The 12978-nt window shown below is 45.0% G+C and overlaps 1 protein-coding gene across 1 annotated transcript in view; it reads right to left on the bottom strand.

Moving 5' to 3' along the window:
• The window catches only part of MIDEAS (mitotic deacetylase associated SANT domain protein), a 72326-nt gene extending 59573 nt beyond the window's left edge, over positions 1 to 12753 (bottom strand). Inside the window, exon 1 of the mRNA XM_004455123.4 lies at positions 12557 to 12753. The gene's annotated coding sequence lies outside the window, so the exon portion shown is untranslated. The remainder of the gene's footprint in view (positions 1 to 12556) is intronic.
• Positions 12754 to 12978: the final 225 nt, after the last annotated feature.

Raw genomic sequence — 12978 nt, 5'->3', positions numbered from 1 at the left:
GGCCCTGGGGCCATCCTAGGCCTTTCCCTACATTACTCTCTCTCCTGATCCCACAAAGTAACTAGTCCCTCCTCTGAGCCCAGCAGACTCCTGAATACTTTCCCACTAATTTTTGTGGCACTTGACTTCTCTTGGCTTTTGTGCATATCTGTTTCTCTCACAGACCACAAGTACCTCAAATGGGGGAATGGGTCTGGATCTTCTTTATCTTTGTATCCCCAAAATATAGCATAAAGACAAGCACAGAGGAGGAGGTTCATTAAATGCATGCAGCAAGAATAAGTATATGAAAAACTAGGGAAAACATGCTGTAAACCACGATGGGCAGGATTACCACTGCTGCTGCTATAGCCAACTTTCTTTTTCTCCATAACCAGGGAAGTCAGATCCTCAGTGCCAGCTGGGTAGGTCCGCATGGCTTATTTGGAGAAGTGGAGGGAATCCTGAGCCTTTCCACCACCTCTGAAGTGGGAGTCAGAGAGTGGCTATTGGCTCCTATGTGGTCTCAAACACATGCTGGTGGGAGGCCTGCCAAGGAACTAGATAAGATTCAGACTGATAGATTCCTTGCAGGCTTCTTGCAATGTCCTGCAATAGAGAGTCTGGGGAAGGAAGACAAGAGAGGGGAGAGGAGAGGAGACACGGCAGGCTAGGGTCTTAGAGCAGAGGAAGTGGTCTGCTACACATGAGCACTGCCCTCTCCCAGCCCCACACAAAGCTTAGATCCTACATCTGCAATCCCAGGCGATACAATTACAGTATAAAACCTACTCTGTCAAGTAAAAGAACCAGACACAAAAGGTCACATATTGGGTGATTCCATTTATATGAAATAGCCAGAATAGGTAAATCCACAGAGACAAAACATAGATTGGTAGTTGCAGGGAGCCAGGGGGAGGGAGGAATAGGGAATGCCGGCTTAATGGGTAGGGGTTCTCTTTTGGGGTGACGAATATGTCCTGGAACTAGGTAGGGGTGGTGGCTGCACAACATTATGCCACTGAATTGTTCATTTTAAATGGTTAATTTTATGTTATGTGAATTTCACCTCAATTTAAAAAAAAAAAAGCCTATAAAGGATATGTGAAAGAATTGACAGATGGCAACTTTCAAAAGCCCATTAGAGGTAAGCGGATGTGGCTCAAGAGACTGGGCTCCCATCTACCATATGGGAGGCCCTGGGTTCAATTCCCAGGATCTCCCGGAGAAGGCAAGCTGGCCCGCACTGCAGAGAGCTGAGGGCTTGAGCCACGGAGCTGACAGCCCACACCGCACAGAGCTGGCCCAGTAAGATGATGCAACAAAGGGAGACACAGAGGAGAGATGGTGAGAGATGCAGCAGACCAGGGAGCTGAGGTGGCGCAAGGGACTGAGTGCCTCTCTCCCACATTGGCGGTCCCAGGAGGTCCCAGGATTGGTTCCTGGTGCTCCCTGAAGAGACGACGAGAAGACAAGCAGACACAGAAAAACACTCAGCAAATGGACACAGAGAGCAGACAGCTAGCACAGGCGGTAAGGGGGAATGAGAAAAAATAAATAAATCTTTAAAAAAAAAAAGCCCATTAGAGGGAAGTGTATGTGGCTTAGGCAACTGGGTTCTAGATCCCGGTACCTCCTAAAGAAGACAGCAAGCTGGAGCGATAGGAGGCGCAGCAAGCTGACACAAGCGACACAAGAAAAAAAAAAAAAGCCCATTAGAGGGGACTGTAGAGCTCGGTGGTTGAGCACCTGCTTCCCATGTATGAAATTCTGGGTTCAATCCCCAGTACCTCCTTAGGAAAAAAAACGAAAAAGCCATTAGAGGTTAAAGACAATCTATACTAATGTCCAACTACTTTGAATATGAATATACTTACTGAATGAAGTTTACAAAAACCTACTCTGGATCTCCTCTCTATAAGTCTGTCTTGCTTAAACCCATATGGCTATTTCTTAACTTAAAGCTAACATAATCTTCCCACAAGGCATGGGACAATGGAAATTCCAGAATCCTCAGGATTGGGGAATGAATGATGGACTGGAGTAGACTTAGTGTTATTCTACTATAGACTTATTGTTATTCTATCAAAAGAACTTTTATTATTGATGTGGAGGCAGTGGCCACAGGATGTTCTGAGGGAAGGGAGAGGGAAAAATAGGTGTAATATGGGGGCATTTTCAGGACATTGGAATTGTCCTGAATGATTATGCAATGGCAGATACAGACCATTATATATCTTGTCATAACTTACAAAATTGTGTGGGAGAAAGTTTAAACTATAATGTAAACTATAATCCACATTTAGTGGCAATGCTCCAATATGTGTTCGTCAATTATAACAATGTACCACACTAATGCAGAATGTTGTTAATATAGGAAAGTGTGGGAGGGGAAGAGAGCGGGGCATATGGGAATCCCCTACATTTTTAATGTAACATTTATGTAATCTAAATATCTTTATAAAAAAAAATTTTTAAGTATATTAAAAAAATTTTTTTTAATTTTTTTAAATTTAAAGCCCATTAGAGGGGAGTGGGTGTAGCTCAGTCAGTGGTTGAGTGCCTGTGCCCCATGTATGAGGTCCTAGGTTCAATCCCCAGTACCTCCTTAAAAAAAAAAAAACCCATTAGAGGTTAAAGACAATCTATATTAAAGTCCAACTACTTTGAATATGAATATTCTTACTGAATGAAGTTTACAAAAGCCTACTCTGGATCTCCTCTCCATTACACTCTGCTTAACTCTAAGAATTTTTCTTCCTTAAACCCATATGGCTATTTCCTAACTTAGAGCTACCATGATCCTCCCACAAGGCATAAGACAATGGAAATTCTTCTTCTGTCCATTTAACTCCTGCATATTCAAACATTCAACTTTAGCCACAGGGAAGGAATAGGAAGGGAAGGAAGGGGAACCCATTTTCTACACTCAGAAAACACTGGGTAATTTTGCTGTCAACTGAGGCTGGTTAGAAGACTTTGGGGCTGTATACCATGAACAAATAGGATTTATCCCAGCAGTGCAGAGGTGGTTTAAGACAAGAAAACCAATCACTGTGTTATACCAAATTAATAGAATGAAATTTTTTAAAAATATGATCATCTGAATGAATGAAAAAAGGTATTTGACAAAAGTCAGCACCTTTCTTCATTAAACATACACACACACACTCTAAGAAAGCTAGGAACCGATGGAAACTTCCTCAACGTGATAAAGGGCATATATTAAAAAAAAAAACCACAGCTAACATCATACTCAATGGTAAAAGATTGAGAACATTCCTCCTAAGATCAGGAACAAGGCAAGACGACCACTTTTAACACTGCTATTCAACATTGTATTGGAAGTTGTGGCCAGAGCAATTGAGCAAGAAAAAGAAATAAAAGGAATTCAAATTGGAAAGAAAGAAGTAAAGCTATCCCTACTCATGGATAACATTATCCTAGAAACAGAAGATCCCAAACAATCAAAGCTTCTGTGCCTAATAAATGAATTCAGCAAAGTAGCAAGCTATAAGATCAACATACAAAAATCAGTGTATTTTTCTATACACCAGCAATGAACAATCCAAAAAGGAAAACAAGAAAACAATTCCATTTATAATAGCAACTAGAAGAATAAAATATCTAGGAATAAATTTAATCAAGAATGTATACAGAAAATTACAAATTATTGCTGAAAGAAGTTAAAGAACACCTAAATAAATGGGAAGATAGCCTGTGACCATGGATCAGAAGATATAATATTAAGAAATCTATACTACCCAAAGCAATTTACAGATTCAATACAATACCAATCAAAATTGCAACAGCCAGGGGAAGTAGATGTGGCCCAAGCAATTGGATGCCCACTTCCCACATGGGAGGTCCTGGGTTCAGTTCCTGGTGCCTCCTAAAGAACACAAGCCACAACGAGCTGCCAGGAGCAAAAGTGGGTCAAGCAGCTGGGCACTCAACTCCCACATGGGAGGTCCTGGGTTTGGTTCCTGGTGCCTCCTGAAGAAGACGAGCAGACAGACAAGGGAGCTATCTTGGGGGGGAGGGGAATAAGAAAAAATTTTAATAAAAAAATTAAAAATTCCAATAGCCTTCTTTGCAGAAATGGAAAACCAATCATCAAATTGATATAGAAGGGCAAAGGGGCTCTGAATAGCCAAAAACCATTTTGAAAAACAGTAAAGTCGGAGAACAAACACTTTCTGATTTCAAAACTTATAAATCTACAATAATTAACAGTGTGGCACTCCCACAAGGACATACAGATAGACCAACAAAATAGAATTGAGAGTTCAAAAATAAATCAAGTCATCTGAAGCCAACTGATTTTTTAAAATTTTTTAGGAAGTACTGGGAATTGAACCCAGTACCTTGTACATGGGAAGCAGGCACTTAACCACTGAGCTACACCTGCTCCCCAATGAGAGCAGTTTGTTTGTTTTAAGGAGATACCAGGGATTGAACCTGGGACCTTGTACATGGGAAGCAGGCGTTCAACCACTTAAGCAACATTCGCTCCTTTTGATTTTTAACAAGGATACCAAAGTCTACTCACTGGGGAAAGAACAGTCTCTTCAACAAATGGTGCTGGGAAAACTCACTGTCCACATGCAAAAGAATGAAACTGGACCCTTACCTCACACCATATACAAAAATTACCTTAAATTTTATTAATGACATAAATGTAAGAACCAGAATTATAAAAACCTTATATTAGGCAATCGATTCCTAAACTTTACATCAAAAGCCTGAATAACAGAAGGAAAACAGAATGCTTTGAAGAATCAACAGTTTAATAGCTGCTATTCGATAATACAATGGTAAGAAGTCATAAACATGTGTCCCAATATCTTCTTGAAGATGCCACCCCCTCTGACTTGTTTTGTTTTGTTTTTTTAAGTTTCTTAAGTTTTTGTGTACTGTCTGAAGAAAACTGAAGAGATAAATGTCTTGGTTACAAACAAACATGCTAGAATTGGTTATTACCCGTAACTTAAGCTTGTCAATGCAAGATAGTCAAAGGAAATAGAATGTGGGGTTTGTGCCCTGACTCTTTCATTAAGCAGCTGTGTGACCTTAGAGAAGTCACTTAGCCTCTCTGAGCCCTAATAAAAATGAGAGCATTAGCACAGGTGCCCGCCCTTCCCAGCTTTAAATTCTGTTCATGTATGAAAGAAACTTAACCACAGGATTCTCTGAGATCATGTTATTATAGATACTATAAAACAGAGGCCAGATGATATGGTCACTAAGTTTCCACCAAGTTCTAAAAGTTGATTACATTATGAAACAACAGATAGAAAGATATTGATTTATTAAAATTCTGTTTATACATAACTTTTCAGAAATAGTTTTTATTTAAATCCCAATTTTATCCATATATAGTCATTAAGAATTTTCAATTAAAAGTGAATTCAACACATTAACTGCTACGTTGTATGTAGTAGCAAAAGACTGGAATCAACCCAACAGGAGACTGGTTAAATAAATTATAGTATTTTCCTACAGCAGAATACAACTGAGCTATTGGAAAAAATGAGGCAGCTCTATATGTACTAATGTAGGGCAATCCCAAGTTATACTGAGTTAAAAAAGCAGGGTATAGAATTATGTATATAGCATTCTAGCATTCATTTATATAGTCATATTTTCCTCTATCAGAATAGACTATCTCTGGAAGAGTGGCTGTTAAGTGACTAAGTATAGCTGCCTATGAGTGGGACGCTAAAGGATTGAAGAAATAAGGACATTAGAGAATGGGAAATTCATTTTTTCAAAGTTTTATGTGATCAAATTTATCAGTATTTTCTTATGGCTTCTGGGCTTTGACTTTTTCTTCAGAAGGTCTTCCTTCCTTCAACGTTAAAACAGATTTTTATTGCATTTATATACATATTTATATAAATTAACATTCTCCTCTTTTGTCCACATTGAAGTCACTTTATGCCAGGGCTTCTTAACTTTTTTTGTTCCACAGACCTCCTGACCAGTCAGGTGAAAACCACAGACCCCTCACTAAGTCTACACCATTTTGTGTATTATTTAATGAATAGATCACACCCACACCAACACGTCCCCACAAGAATATTTTTTTGAATATTCAAGCTCATGGACCCCTCATTAAGAACCCCTGCTTTACACTGTATAACCTAATACATCTTTTTGAATTTTGAACCACCTTTTCATGTACAAAATAGAAAACTAAAGAAGAAAAAAAAAAAAGACTCAACCAGATTTTATTCTTAAATAAAACAAAACTTTTTTTGCCACATCGGCTCCCCTGAGTTGGTTTTTTCATTTGTTTGCTTGTTGTTTGGTTTTTGTTTGTTTTTAAGAGGCACTGAACCAAACCCAGGACCTCCCATGTGGGAAGCAGGAGCCCAAATGCTTGAGCCGCAGCTACTCTCCCAAACCTTTTTTAAGAATCTAGCTTATCAGGATGGAGGAGTAAAATATGGATCAGAGCAGACTTACTGGTATTCTACTATAGAATTATTGTGACTCTAGCAATGCAAAAAATTATATCATTGATGTGAAGACAGTAGCCACGGGAGTTGCTGAAGGCAGGGAGAGAGTAAAAGAGGTGTTACATGGGGGCATTTTCGGGACTTGGAGTTGTCCTGAAAGATATTGCAGGGACAGACGCAGGACATTATATATCCTGCCATAACCCACTGAATGGACTGGGAGAGAGTATAAACTACAATGTAAGCTAAAATCCATGCTGTGTAGCAGTGCTCCAAAATGTATTCACCAAATGCAATGAATGTACCACACTAATTAAAGAAGTTGTTGATGTGGGAGGAGTGGGGGGTGTGGGAAGTGGGGTATATGAGAACCCCTTATATTTTTTAATGTAACATTTTGTGTGATCTATGTATCTTTAAAAAAAAAAAATCTAACTTATAGGGTACATTTTATGGTCTCCAAATGGTAACTCAATACATAAAAAAATAACCTCGCTTATAAGGGAAGTTCTCACCGCAGGAGAACCGGAACAGAATTCCTATGGGCAAGCCTGATGTTAGTGTTTACCCAGGACCTTCCCAAGGCTGTATAGTTTAACATATTTTATAGATGCGATACCTCTTTGGACTAAACAAACCTGCGACCGACTGGGAAGCCAACATCTCTTTGTCCCCTGCACAAGCCTTGCCCGGGAGCTGACCCTATCTCTGCATATCAGTCTGGTTTTCCAGAAAGCTGAGGCTGACCCAGGTAATGAACCCGCTTCCCCACTCCCATCCCCAAAACCATGCTGAGGCATCGGGTGTCCTGGGGCAAGACAAACAGGGCCCAACTCAGGACAAGGAGGGCCAGTGCCCACGCTGGACAGACACTGCTAGGTACCCAGGGGAAGGGGGACCGGAAATGGAACAGAACAGAGAGGTACAAAATCAGGGGCCAGAGAGAGACCGATGGGCAGGAGGAGGCAGGGTTGGGCAAATATCCAGAATTCAGGAGCCATGGTCCTCGGTGTCGGGCTTGGGTGTGGTGTGCCAATGCAGAGACCACCGCTATTTGTACCACCACCACCAAACATTTACTGAGGACTTGCTCTATGTGGGTGCTGGGCCTGGACATACAAAGATATAAAACAGAGGTGTCCAGTTAGGTTGAAAAGTGATATTTTCCCCTGCAAAGGCACATTTAAGGAGCTGACTGGAGTGGGTGTGATCAGAGCTAGGGCTCAGAGGAGAAATTGAAAATCCTCAGGCTAGAATTCAAGGTCTCCTCAGCATGGGCCTCAGTGCATGTTACCAGAGTTTTGGGAGCAGCCCGGAGGCTGGGACAGGGGAAATTCTGTGGAGGAGGGGAGGCAGGGATGGTTGCCACCAGCTGTTTGGACAAACACACAGAGTGGGTCATTGGGTCAGAGCCATAGGTCAGGACAGATGAACAGCAGAGGCCAGAATCCTGTGTGGAAGGTCCTGACTGCCAGCCCAGGAGTTAGACCCTTACCAGGCAGGCAGTGGGGAGCCACTGAAGGTTTCTGAGCAGATGAGTGACCTGTGCAAACAGGCATTTCAAGTGAGACTGCGGAGCAGCCCTTTATCCAGGCTTACTCAAAAGCCCTGTGTGTGGCAACTGAGGCAGAAAGTCGTAAACCATTTGCCCTGTCATGTAGACGGGGGCGGGAAAGAAGCGGCTTAAGAGTCTCACAAGGGGATGTTACAGTGAGAAGGAAAAATGAATTGGGGTGGGGGGGCACATTTCAGAGAAGGAAACAAGGTTGCTGGATGAAACTACCAGCCACAGCTTCTGGGAAATTGCAGCGCTGTGTCTTTAGAGTCTAGAATGCCCTCTTTTGGCTGGGTGTGTACCGCCTCCTTTTATGGAGATTAGTTGTGATGTCAAAACACTGGATTGTGGTGTCAGGAACAAGGCAGTCAGGGGGAGACCGATGAATAGAAAGACAAATATTGGGCCTGGATGGCAAAAAAGGGCCTTCACTCTAAGACCACTCTATTCCAGGGGTCTTCTCCATTAGTCTCTCAGCCACACCTTGGGATTTTTGCCAGAGTTACTGAGTTCTCTGATAATCTCCAATAATTTTTCCTCTTAAAACAATAAAACAATTTCTTAAAATCTGTCGAGTTTTGAATCAGAGCTTTTTCAATACTTTTTCCAATTATGTACAGTAAGGAGGCAGGCGAGGCTGCTCAGGGGCCACGGGACAGGCAGCAACTTCAAGCCATAAATCAGCATTTACGTAAGATGGGAGAGGAAATCGGGACTAAGTTTCCGGTCTTACACTGAGTTGGGAATGTCTGTGGATGCAGAAGCAAAGCAGAGTGAGCAACAAGAAAGACCCGGGTTATGCACAAAAGTCAGGCTGAACTGATGATCTGGGTAGGTGGCTGAACAACTCAAAGGAGTCTAGCTTCCTTCTTTCTCTGTGTCTTTGCAAGGGGTCCCTCCCCTCAGCTCCCCACACTCCTGAAGGGTCCCTGGGCACGTTTGGTCTGCAGGTTTTACAAGGACACAAAGGATTATAAACTCCTAACTTGCTTTCCTTTGGGGTCAAAAGGCAATGCTCCCCTGTTCCTCAAGACTAGCACTGGTCTACTCAAAATGATCAAGGACCTAAACATAAGAGCTAAAACTATAAAACTCTTAGAAGATAATATAGAGGAAAATCTTCATGACCTGGGATTTGGCAATGGATTCTTAGATGTGACCCCAAATAGCACAAGCAACAAAAGAAACGGTAAATTTGATTTTATCAAAATTTAAAATTTTTGTGCATCAAAGGTAATTATCAAGTAAGTGGAAAAAAAATGTCTGCAGAATGGGGGAAAATAGTTTCAAACCTCATATCCCATAAGAGTTTATTACCCAGAATATTAAAAGAACTTTTACAGTACAACAACAAAAAGACAACTCAAGTAAAAAACGGGTAAAGGCCTTGGATAGACATTTTTCCAAAGAAGATAGACAAATGACCAGTAAACACATGAAAAGATACTCAACATCATTAGCCATCATGGAAATGCAAATTAAAACCACAATGAGCTCACACTCACAAGGATGGCTATTATTTTTATAAAAAAAGGAAAATAAGTGTTAGAGAGGATGCCGATATACTGGACCTCTAGTGTATTACTGGTGGGAATGTAAAATGTTGCAGCCACTGTGGAAAGCAACGTGGCAGTTCCTTAGAAAGTTAAAGAATTGCCATTTGATCAGGCAATCCCTCTTCTAGGTATGAACCCAAAGAGAATGAAAACAGGGTGGTGTACAGATATGTGTACACCATTGTTTACAGCAGCATTATTCACAATACCCGAAAGCTGGAAGCAACCAACTGTCCATGAACAAATGAGTGGCTAAATAAAATGCGGCACATACACACAATGGAGTATTACTGCCATAAGAGTGAAGTTATGAAACATGCGTGGAATTACCCTGAAAACATGCTCATGAAATAAGCAAGACACCTAAGGACAAAATTTGTATGACAACATAATCGCAGAGACAAAAAACAGATCAGAGGTTATGGGGCAGGGGAAGAATGTTTTATAAAAATTTTTTTTTTTAAATGTCGAGCCCTGAGGACCAAAAGACCCTCACTAAAGCAGTCCTGGCGGGGTGATGCAGCTAAGCAGGACCTTGACAGTCAAGTTCATTCAAAGCCCAAACATTTAAAAAAAAAACACCTAACCCAGGGGGTTATGCAACCTGTCGTGACTCCTGCCCTGGTGGTATTTTTGCTCTAACCCTCATTCCTCTGTGACAACTGTGTCTGTATGTCCCAAACTTTCCAGAAATGTCCTGACTGCACCTGTTTGTCCTCGAGTCCCTGGAAGAACATAGGTACCTGCCAGTGATTGTGCCGTAATGTTTTGGTTTGATAAACGGTCGCTGTGCCCATGACACGCAGCTGGCAAAAGACAACAAAACAGCATTTTCCCTCCAGGTGAGGCTCAGTTATTTGTCTGGGGGGAAGGCCAGGCGTGGGGGACTTCCAGCGTGCCAGGGCCCTGGGTGCCTGCCACACTGTGCAGAGGCTGTCCCTGTGCAGCAGTGGGGTGGTGCCACCGAGTCACACAGCACCCTCGGCAGGGCCCTGGAAACACAACGCGACAGTTCCCACTCACAAGCTACACCAAGGGGCACAGGACTGCTGTGTGGGCCTTTTCTTAGGGCAGGGAGCATGAAGGTTGGGAATCGGGATGTAGGGATGGCCCTGCACACATCTAGTGCATACTGTTTGTGTCTTAAAGCCCTCTACTACAATTAACCACCTCTGAGACCTTCAAGGAGAACCTGTTTGCCTTCTTTCCACACATGCAGGCTTGGCTTGCTCCTTTCCTGTGCTGCTGCGGCATCCCAGTAGGTGTGGGGACACCCTCCCACCCAGTCCACATAATGTGCTGTGGGCCTTGTTTGGGAAGTGGGCCCCGGTGGAGAAAAGTGCATGAGTCAATCCTTTGCTTCCTGTCCCTCCAGACACAGTCACAGACACACAGTCTTAAAGCCCCAGCTTGTCCTTTGCCCAGAACACAATAGAGGAATAAGGACTCATCTACTAAGTTTCTGCAGCTGGCACTTCAAGGCTCAAAGTTTAGCTGGTTGGCTCAGGCACACACGTCTGACGTATCCTCTTTGCAACCAGGCCTCAGGCACAATGCAATTTTGCTAATTCAAACAGCTTTCCCGTTTAGGGAAGTTGATAGCCATCTCCCATCTCCTTTTCCTGCTGACATCATTCCACATTTTCTGCAGACACAAATAAGGGTTCAGTTCCAATGGAAGACTCTTGAAATGGAAGGCATACTCCAGTCCCCAAGCCCTCTAGAGCCAGTCCACCTACCCAGCATTAAGCAAGTTGTCAAAGGTGAAGGAAAGGCAAGGAAATAAATCACCTAGCAAAGGTTAAAGGGTAAAGATCTTGCCCACTGCAGCTCAGGCACCAATCAGTCCCGATCATTTGCAATGCAAATCTGTGTTTTGTTCGCGGCCACTGAGATCTTGCACAATAGCCTGTGTATAAACATCCACGCCAACAATGCCTGACTGTGCAATCACGCTGTAATTACACGCCGGCAGGAAGCTGCTGCTACGAACTGCACTATTCAACTTCCAGACATCCCATCTAAGAGTCTGCACGGCATGGACGCACATTCCTGCACACAACGTGTCCCGGCCGCTGCTGCTACACTTACTAGCCGGCCCGCCAGCCACAAGTTACTCTGCAGGGATGTCACCGACTTCTCAGCTGTTCTTTAAAAACCCTGCGCCACCAGGCTACCGAGGGCGGTGGGAACCACCACCAAAGTTCCCAAACACATTCCTACAGCCCTAGCAGTTTTAGAAAACAGAAAAGAACTAGATGTCAGAGTCAGAGGGTTTCTGAGTTTTATATATAAAGCACTCCCATATGTACGTGGGTGTGCTGACAGTTTTAGGGCTAAATTGCAAAGTGTTAGGCCTCAGCGATTACTGTCAAGTTGCGGGCGAGGTGGGGAGTAGAACGGGGGGAGGGAGTCAGGAGGGATTTGTTTGAAGGAGCTTTGGGAACAATTCGGGTTTTGTTTTCCGAAAATGAGGAGGGTTCTTTTCCCAATCTTGTTTTCCCAAGCAGAGCAGTTGCCCTGCTCTTGGTCACTGGAAGACCAGGTAAATAAAAGTGGGGGGGAAAGTTCCCTCAACTTCCCCTTCCTGCAACCTCACCGAAAGCTGAAGAGAAAGAGCACGTTTCCTCGGGAAACATCGCGCGGGGACTGGAGGGCTGCGGGCAGGGGGCTAGCCCCAGGCGCTGGCCCGGGGAAGGCCCTTCCGCGCACCCCTCCTCTCGCCAAGGGCGCCTGCAGCGGGCCCGGCTGCAGTCCTGGCGGTGTAAGTCCCGCCGCAAACCAGCTGACAACGCGGACACGGCCCCGGACCCCCGACCCCGGCCGCCGCGCTCCGGGCCCAGGGCCCTCCCTTGCAGCGCTCCCCGGACCCCGGCGCGGGCCCGGCCCGCCACGACCCCGCCCGCGAGCGCGGCCCGCGCGACCAGCCCGGGCCCTGGAACGTCGCCGCGCCCCGGGGGGCGCCCCGGCGGCGTGGAGAGGACGCCGAGGCCGCGGCTCACCTGGGCGCTGGATCCCGAGGCCGCTCGCGGGGGCGCGGGGAGCCGGGCGCAGGCGAGCGCGGCCCGCAGACTCAAACTTTGTTGCTCTCGGGACGGCGCAGTCGTCACTTCCTCGGAGCGGGCGGCGGGGCCCGCGCGGTGACCCAGCAGCTCGCGCGCGGCCGCGCCCGGCTCTGCGGCTGCCGGCCCCGCCCGCGCCCCCGGCCCGCTCTCCCCGGGACCCTGCGCGCCCGGGGCCGAGGCGGGGAAGCGGGAGCCTCCCGCGCAGCCGGCCGCAGAGTTTGCACCCTTCTGGGAAAGGGGCCGCCTCACCCGGGTCCCTTCCGCGCCGGAGAAGCTAAGGCGTCCTGCGCTCAAGCTGGGTCTGTAAGGTGTTTGGGGGTTCAGGGGCGGGGGAGCGGTCAGTTCAGAGGACTCAGGTG

Source organism: Dasypus novemcinctus, chromosome 3, assembly GCF_030445035.2.
Source record: "Dasypus novemcinctus isolate mDasNov1 chromosome 3, mDasNov1.1.hap2, whole genome shotgun sequence".
Lineage (NCBI taxonomy): Eukaryota > Metazoa > Chordata > Mammalia > Cingulata > Dasypodidae > Dasypus > Dasypus novemcinctus.
The sequence above is the reverse complement of the archived record's forward strand: the minus strand, read 5'-3'. Positions and strand labels throughout refer to the sequence as shown.